Consider the following 9,647-nt stretch of genomic DNA (forward strand, 5'->3'; position numbering starts at 1 on the left):
ACTTGGGTGTGCACATGTGGTTAACATTTTCAAAGGGGAGTTTTAGTCTGTATGTAGGGTAAAGGCAAGAAATGCTATGACAAGATCAACAGTTTACTCAAAACTAAGCCCAAGAAAAGCAGTTATAAAGGTCCTGTCTCCATGCATCTGAGGTGTAGCACGGCCCCTACCACAGCTATGTCTGCAGAGGGGCATAAACTTCAGTCTATAAAAACAAACAGCTTTACATCAATCACAATTAGGATTCAGGTTGTTACTTGCTGATATATGTGAATAGTTACATATAGCTATATATGTATAAATCTAGTTATACATATGTATGTATATGTATAAATCTAGTTATACATATGTATGTATATGTATAAGTTTTCTCAGTAAAGCCATAGGTAAATAAATATTTAAAGTAATGGAGGAAATTCTTAACATGAAAGTAGCAAAGACTGTAGAATGACAGAAAAAAAAAACTCTTAAAACTTCTGCTTAAGGTTTGATTTGAGCTGTTGCCTTTGAAAACCCAAATGGTCTGAAAAGATAAAACACCAAATAAATTTCTTTTAAGCCCACAGCACCCGTTATTCCCACATGATCCCTTATTCAAATACTAACCAGGCCCGCCCCAGCTTAGCTTTCAAGATCAGATGGAACCAGACACGTTCAAAGTGGTATGGCTGTAGACTAAGATTTTTCTGACTAGTGCACGGATACCAGAACTCTTTGGTGTGTAGTTTGAGAGCTGTGTCATCTGAAGTATATGCTTATGTTGATCTATGTGGGTTTCACTAAAATGCGGTAAGCTTCAGGAAAGATAACTGAGAGTTTAAATTTCCTTCCTTACATCACTAAAAAACTCTGTCATTTGTTTGAGACTTTTTATATCCAATACATATACTTAGATAACTGATAGAGGTCTTTGCTTTAAACATTGAAGTGATAACCCTGGAATTATATGGTAAAATAAACAGGTGCTATGTTTTATGGCTCAGCTTAGGAAATACCATGCATTATTTTTCAATAGTTCTGTTTTCCACAGTGTATTTATTTCTTATAAATTATACAAATTTCCCTCTGATTAGATTGAAATAGAGATTCTAGGAGATTTTTTCCATAAAAGCATTATTATCTACTTTAAAAATAAAGAGCAAATATCATTTTTTGATCTTTGAAATAATTAACTCATTTATATTAAAGAGAGAGCTTCCATATTTCATGGCTAGAATAACAAAAAAGAAATCACAAAAATGGCATTTTAAGCAATACATATTTTTTAAATTGGATCAAATTCAACATGGTAATTTTTAAATTAGTGAGGGATTACCAATCTCACCTGATAGATCAAATAAGCAGTATTTTTTAGTCTGAACTCCAGAAAAATGCGTTAGAAATGTGAAAGGCTGGTTCTGCATCTATTTGAGTGAAGTCACTGTCACCACTACAATATTTTAAGGGATCTCTTGTGAAGTGAAAATGTGGGAAATCACTTAAAAGTCAGACCCACACTTGGAAATATTCAGCTCATGCCATTTGTGATATGGGTTTGGGAAAGAGAAGTCCACATATAGACGTTCATTCTGTCAGACCAAGGTGAGAGAATGCTTGCTTTCACTTCAACCACTTAGATGAAGATTTTGATTTTTTTAATGTAGAGCTTACCAACTTCATGGCATTATTCAGGTATGAACATTTTCAACAGACTTTACAAAAACAGTTTTATTTAGGAAATGAACTTTGGAAAGAAGAAAGTGAAAAAAATAGAAGTTGACTCCATGATTCCTTAGCTCTCCTCTACAAGGTAATCCAGTCTCAGTCTAGAAGCCAGAACCAATGCTGATAAAATGCTGAGCAACCCAGATGAATCATCTATCCACCCATCCACCCATCCATCCATCCGTCCATCTGTCCATTCACCCAGTGAGCCAGCCAGCCAGCCATCCACTCACTCACTCATATTTTTAGAGGAAATAAAGAGTTTAGTTCCTGTGACTAAGTTGAGTTTTAGTTTATTTATATAAATTATGTTGTTTCTACAACAAACTAATAATAATGAACAATAATACCTAGCATATTGATAGTTTGGATAGTTACAATCCAATTGTAAGTAATGATTACATGTCTAACGTGTTCCCCAGAGAAACAAAAAGAACACAAAGAACCCAATTGGGCCAACCAACATGGCTGTGGGGCATCAAGGTTCTGTATCTTGATTCTGGTGGTGGTTACACAAATCTATACACTGCATAGAACTACACACACACTCACACACAGGAAAACTGATGAAAACAGTTTTCATCAGCTTTTACATGTATTCATGTGAGTGTGTGTGTGTGTGTGTGTGTGTGTTAGTTCTATGCAATTTAATCCTGTGTATGTACTGTACCAATCCAGTTAACAGTACTGTACCAATGTAAGTTTCCTGGTTTCGCTATTGTACTACAGTCATACAAGTTGTCATCATTTGGGTTGGGTGAAGAATTCATCAGACATTCCATGTACTAGATTTTGCCACTATGAATGTATAATCTGTGAATAATTTATGAACAGAATCTATAAATCTATAATTATATTTAAATAAAAGGTAAAAAATGGAGATATAGTTATCTAGACAAATATAAAAGTGTCTGAGTTATTTATCTGGCAAACTCTATTTTTCACTTGTGACACAGGTTTGCTTTTTCCCCCTCCAAGAACTCATTTTATTTGTTATCAACAGTGTTTAAAACCTGTAGCTAAAAAACATCTTGGAAATTGTAACGTAATGATAATTAATGCATAGAAGGTCCATTTGGGAGCATGTTAGATATGTAATCATTACTTACAATTGCATGTCATTCTGAAATTTCTCATTTCTATGAGTACCCATTGTTGACAGAAAAATCTCTATACTCAAAGATCTTTTAAACCTATATATCAGTCTACTGAAATGAGGGGAAGAAAATGAGGGGGAACACCTGTAAATCATGTGTTTATTGATACAAAAAATTACCCTCACATATACGCACACATACAGAGCCTTACTGAGTTTATTGGATTTCTTATCAATTCTTTTTCAATTGTTTCTATACTGACTAGATCAACTATTGAGCAGATTCACTCATTGAAACAGCTGGAAACAATGGACTCGCTGTATTCTGCAAGCAGACTAGAGGGTGGCTTGCATCTGAGCTAGGCCCAAGAAATGTAGGAATGTTTGCTTCTAAATGCTCTAGATGAACTTGAAGTAGACTGTCCCACAGGCCCACTTATGGTGCATGTGAATTTGTGAATGTTTTGTGACTTAATGGTACAACATTTTCCCTAAAGAAGCAAGTCCCAGAAAACAGGAGCAAAACAACTTTTAGTGCAACCTCATGACTATGCAGTAATTCCAGCCCCATTAACTTTAGAGCTTCTGATACTACTAAACAACAAAACTACCCCACTTTTTTATGAAAAATTCAAAAATTTGCTTTAAGAACAGGAAATATTCTTGAGGGGGGCTGCAGAAAAGTACAATTTTATAATATAAAGTGGGTATCATAGTAAACATTTAAATTTAATTAAGCAAAAGTGTGAGGTCAATTACATCAAATGTGTTCTGAGTTTGTCTTCAATACCCTCTTGTCCCTCATTCGTTAATCTTATCTCAGCACCTCTCTGTCTTGGGCCACATTCCACATAATTGTGGCAAAGGCAGTTAGAAGGCTATTAATTCCATTATGGTTTATATGACTGTTCTTTTATACATAAATAAAGTTAACAGAATGAGATAACTTTTATCTCATTCTCCCTTTCATCCTTCAATTAAACTTGCTGCAAGGCAAGAAAATGGATAGAATAGCTTATTTCTATTCCCTCTGAGTATGCCAATTAATGCAATGTGAGTGTAAACAGTAATCCTGCTATACACTCATATACTTCCATTCTGAGTTACACAGGAAATAGTTGTCTAACAAGTATCATGTAAACTGAGACTGGAAGGGAGGCAAGGGAATATATAAAAAATGGAGGGAAGAGAAAGACCAACATCTGTTAACTTTATTTATGTATAAAAGAATAGTTAGCCATAAAAACATAATGCCATTAATAGCCTTCTAAATGCCTTTGTCACAATTCTGTGGAATGTGGCCCAAGACAGAGAGGAGCTGAGATAAGATTAAAGAATGAGAGACAAGAGGGAATCAAAGACAAACTCCTAGGACTGAATGAGGCTGTGTGTAAAACAGCATCAGCACTTCCCAGACATTATGAAAAGTGTCATTTGTGAGGAGCACTGTATTTTTTCATTTGGGCAAATCAACAAACCAAGTGCATTTGAGGAATTTTTTTTTTTTTTTTTTTTTGAGATGGAGTCTTGCTCTGTCACCCAGGCTGGAGTGCAGTGGCGCGATCTCGGCTCACTGCAAGCTCCGCCTCCCGGGTTCACGCCATTCTCCTGCCTCAGCCTCTCCGAGTAGCTGGGACTACAGGCACCCGCCACCACGCCCGGCTAATTTTTTGTATTTTTAGTAGAGACGGGGTTTCACCGTGGTCTCGATCTCCTGACCTCGTGATCCGCCCGCCTCGGCCTCCCAAAGTGCTGGGATTACAAGCGTGAGCCACCAAGCCCGGCCTTGAGGAATTATTTAAGGTGGGTCTGTGGATATCCCAAGGGCATTAATTTTCCAGATTATCTGCTTTCTTCATGTTTGGGATTACAACATCAGGCTTAGTGTACCTCTTCCCCTCTCCTCCCTCCATCTGCACTACCCCCGCCACACACACACACGACGCCAAGCTTTGCTGTCCTCCTGTACTCTCGAGCTCCATTCAGAGCTGGAATACAGGTGCAGGGAGGCAGGGGTCTTTGCAGAATCTCCTCTCTCCCTTTTGTACCAACCTAAGCCAGCACTGTCTTCTCCAACTTGTTTCTAGGATCCCTGTGAATTTGTTTTTCTGCCAGATACCCTTATGCTCCATAGGCATTTTGTAATGCTTTTTTTTAAAGGGAAAAGAAAATAAAGCCGTGATTATTATTAAAGTTTCCACCAAGTCAAGGGGAACAAATTATTGGTACTTCTGTGCCAGGAAACATTTCTGCCAACCTTGGAAGTGTCTCCTGAATTATGACTGTATGCATGGAGCAGATATGAACTTGTCTACAAGAAGAGAAATTTATAAACTATGGTTCAGCTTCAAATGCCATTTCTATTGAGCAAATCAGTAAACATGTCACATCCAACAAAGGTAAAGCTCTCTGGTAACACATACTGGGGCTGTGACAGCCTAGACCTTTGGTTCTGTTATGTAGCTAAGTGAAACCAGGACTGTGGTAATTTCTTGGCTGTAGAATGGAACACTGGGATCTCTGATGAGGACACCCAGATGATATGGAACACTGCTAGTTGAAGTTCTGCTGAATTAAATGTGTCTTGAAACTCATGGATCTACAAGATTTGTACTCCTCTCAGATAGATTTACTGCACGAGGATCTGGCACCAGAGCATGAAGGAAAAATGGAAAATGGAGCCAACTGTTGGAGGGAATTTTAAGATGTGGAAGATTTGGTTCTTGCAGTCCTATGTTCTGTCAGAAGCAAGTGTCCAGATGGCTTCCTACCCTCCAAAGGCCTTCATTTAAATCAAGAAATGGAAAACAGCCAAAGGAACCTGAAGATAGTTCCTCAATCAGTGTAAGGCATGCAGTCAAAAGGATGTAAGATAAACTGATCTGGGAGCTCTTGGAGCTGCCAGGAGATTACAGAATACAGTGAGGAGAGCATCTCAAGACAAGAGCAGGGGACAAGTACCATCTTGTCACTCCTGTATCCAGCTCTAATTAAAAGATCACCAGTATGTCTCCAACTTTTATTCTATAAGAAAATGTGTTTCCACTGTCCAGAAATTCATTATTATAGATCATCTAAAAATAAGAATTAAAGGAAATGGGAGGGTGAAACAGTTAAGGAAATTCAATGGAGAAAACATCAGATGATGTGACTTTTTTCAGAGTTATAAAAAGACATCCACCACCTGTCTTTATGCAAGTGTCACACATTACCCAAGGCACTACATGGTCTTAAATTTAAAAAACACAGTCTGACTTTGAAGTGAGAGAGAAAAGGAAAAACACTACATGGGAAAGTTGAGGAGAAAAGGCCACTCAGAATGGCCCAGGCTGGCCCAGTCATTGTTAGGATGACCATCGCGATTATTAATCATTTATTGAGTGATTGCTACATGATTGTTTGTAATTCAACACCTGCCTAAAATGCACTGATCAACTTAATCCTTAAAATGATTCTTTTCACTTTTTATGGGTTTAGATATTTACCAAAAAACATAACTGACTAACCACATGACTTAATTCATCAACTATTTATCGAGCTGTTACCCTGTTCTAGGCACTGCTGCTGTACTGAGAATACAGCTGTGAACAACATCCCTGGCGCTTTCGTTCTAGAGAGGAAAAACAGGTATATTCATTTCTTATGGCTGCTACAACAGATTACCGCAAACTGGGCGGCTTCTAACAACGGAAATGTATTCTCTCATGGTTCTGAAGACCAGAAGCCCCAAATCAAGATGGCCCCAGTGCAGCACTCCCTCTGAAGGCACTAGAAGAGAATTTGCTCCTGGCCTCTTTCAGCTTCTGGTAGCTGTCAGCATTCCCTGACTGTGGGCCCGTCACTGTACTCTCTGTTCCCATGGGCACATTGCTTCCTCCTCTTCTGCCTGTGTTCTCTTCCTTTGCCTTTTTCTTATAAGCACATTTGTGATGGCATTTGGGGTCCACCCAGATAATCCCAAACAATTTCACCACAATATCCCTAATGTAATCACATCTGTTACCGTCTAAGGTAATATTCACTTTATTACAATATGTGATAATATTCACAGGTCCCTTTGATTAAGATAAACATAACTTTTGGGGCCACCATTTAGCCACTACAACAGGCAATAAAAACATAAACAAATTCAGGCCATTGTGAGAGCAACAAAGAAAACAAAGCAGGGAATAGGGATAAGAGAGTAATAGGGGATGCTGTTTTTGCTGAGGGGACTAGAGAGGGCCTCCCTAATGTGGAGGCTTTGGAGCAGAAACCTCCTTGAAATAGATGAGAAACGTTGTTCTGGCAGAGGGAAGAGCAAGTGCAAAGGCCGTAGGATTAATCGTTGTCGTATTTGAAGAGGTGAGTGGTAAAGAGACTCGTGTCTTAGATGTGTAGTAGGAGATGGTTCCAAAAGGCAGAATTTGGATTTTATTCTGAGTAAAAAGGGAAGCTAAAATTGGTAGAGCAGAGACGTAATTGATCTAATGTTTTTTACTGTGGCTGATGTGTGGAGAATAGACTATAGAGAGCAGAGAAGTACTATGACCACTCAGGGAGGTACTGCAATATTCCAGGCAGGAGACAATAGTGCCTAGGACCAGAATAGTGGCTATGGAAGTAGTGAGAAGTGATCTGATTTGAGACATGTTTTGAAGGTTGACCCAACAGGATTTGCTGATTGAGTGAATTTAGGTGACACTAATGGGGAAGTCAAGGATGTCGCTAATGTTTTTTGCCTATGTGACTGGAAGGATAAGAGCCATAGCCAACTGAAATTTGAAAGATGGCAGAGAAGCAGTCTTGGGAATCCATAATTCCATTTTGGAATTTGAAATGACTTTCGGCATCCAAGTAGAGATATTCTGTAGTCAGTTGAACACAGAAGTCTGGAGCTCAGGGTGAAAGACATACATTGGGCATCATTAGTGAATAGCCAGTATTGTAAATCACCAACTAGTAGGTGTAGTTAGAGAAAAGGACCAAAACTAAGCCCTGAAGCACTAAACAATTAAGAAATCAAGAGATGTGGAAGAACCAGGACAAAGGTCTGTAAAGTAAGCCAGTGAAGAAGTAAAACCATGAAAGTCTGCTGACCTGGAAAACAAATAAAGTGACTCAAGGAGGGAATAGTCAGCTGCATCAAAAGCTGATGATAGATCAAGTAATATGAGGATTGTGAATCTACCATGGAATTTATCAGTGAGACAGTCATCAGGAGTCTTGACAAGAGAAGTTTTGATGGCGTTGTGGGCACAAATCCATTTGGAGTGGATTCAAAAGGGAATCGGACAAAAAGAATTATAAGCAAATAATTTGGACAACTATTCCAATGAGTTTTGCTGTTAAGAGGAGCAAAAAAGCAGAGCAGTAGCCAGAGGAATTTTTTTTTTTGAATTGGAGATACTATAACATAATATCATGCTGATGCAATGATATTATGAGAGGCAAAAATTGATAATGCAAGCAAGAGAATGAATGTAAGAGAGAAGTCCACAAGTGAGTGAGAAGGGACAGAGTCCAGAGCCTTAATGGCCAACCAGCCTTGCACAGGAGCAGGGCAGCCCTCCTTATAACAGAAGCAAACTCAGAGTACCTGTGTACAGATGCAGGGTAGGTAGATCTGCTAGTGAGATGAGGAACATGCTCTTCTGATGGCTTCCATTGTCCCTGCGCAATCAGAAGCAAGCTCATCAGCTGAGAACGAGAAGAGTAAACAAGGGTAAAGTTTGAAAAGGTGTGGAAGAGGCTTCAGGGAGTGAATTGTTAAGGCCAGCAGTGAATTATCTAGTGAATTTTCCAGAACAGCGCTATGTCATAGAAATATAATGCAAACCATCCATGGAATATTAAGTTTTCTAGTACCCATATTGAAAACATGAAAAGAAATAGGTACAATTAATTTTAATGGTATATTTTACTTAACCCAACCTATTCAAAATATTATCATTTCAACATGTAATCAGTGTAAACAGTATCAAGATATTTTAGATTCTTTTTTTTTTTAGTAATAAGTTTTCAAAAGCCAGTGTGCATTTTACATTTTCAGCACATCTCAATTCAGAAGAACCACATTTTAAGTGCTCAGTAGCCACGTGCGGCCAGTGCTACCACACTGAACATTGCAGGTCTAGGAAATGAAGTAGGGCTAATGGAGAATGCCAAGGGTCCCTGGAGGTTGGGAGCCATGAGCTGAAGCGAGATTGGTATGGCTGGGTGTTTTTCTCCAGCCATATTCAGAGCTCCTCTACAGACGTGGAGTGGGCAGAGAGTTGGACTTGACCAGGGATTGGGTTTTGCAAGCAGCATTCAACCAAAGGGAAAAAAGCAAAGGGAACTGGTGGCATGTGGCACCAATTGATTGTGCAGACTGACCATAGAACATAAGACACTGAAGTTAGCGTGGGGTGGGGGAGGGGTGTAAAAAGGTGGTAGGGGCAAACAAAGTTCTAGTAGCATCATAGAACTTTAAGAACTGTAGATGCTAGGCAACATACAAAGATGTCTAGATAATCCCTGTCTTCAGCAAGCTAATCTTGACAGCAGATTTACCAACAGCTATGCTATTAAGATGGCGTGTGATAAACACCAGAAAAGTAGCACAAAATGTGTTCTATGGGAGTTTAGACGAGGAAGAGTTCACCTCTGGCTAGGATGGCCCATGAGGGTTCATGGAGTGGGTGGTGGGTAAATCAGATCTTGAAGGATGAATAGGATTTTTGTCAGCATACAGGAAACATGGTACAAAGTGAGGAAAAAGCACAAGCACAGACAGAAAATAAAAAATGTTCACTATTTCTTTGGGTAAGGTAAAAAAAAAACACCTTAATATTCATTGAGGGAATCATTAATTACAATGGGGTAG

This window comes from Hylobates moloch, unplaced genomic scaffold, assembly GCF_009828535.3.
Source record: "Hylobates moloch isolate HMO894 unplaced genomic scaffold, HMol_V3 SCAFFOLD_4, whole genome shotgun sequence".
NCBI lineage: Eukaryota > Metazoa > Chordata > Mammalia > Primates > Hylobatidae > Hylobates > Hylobates moloch.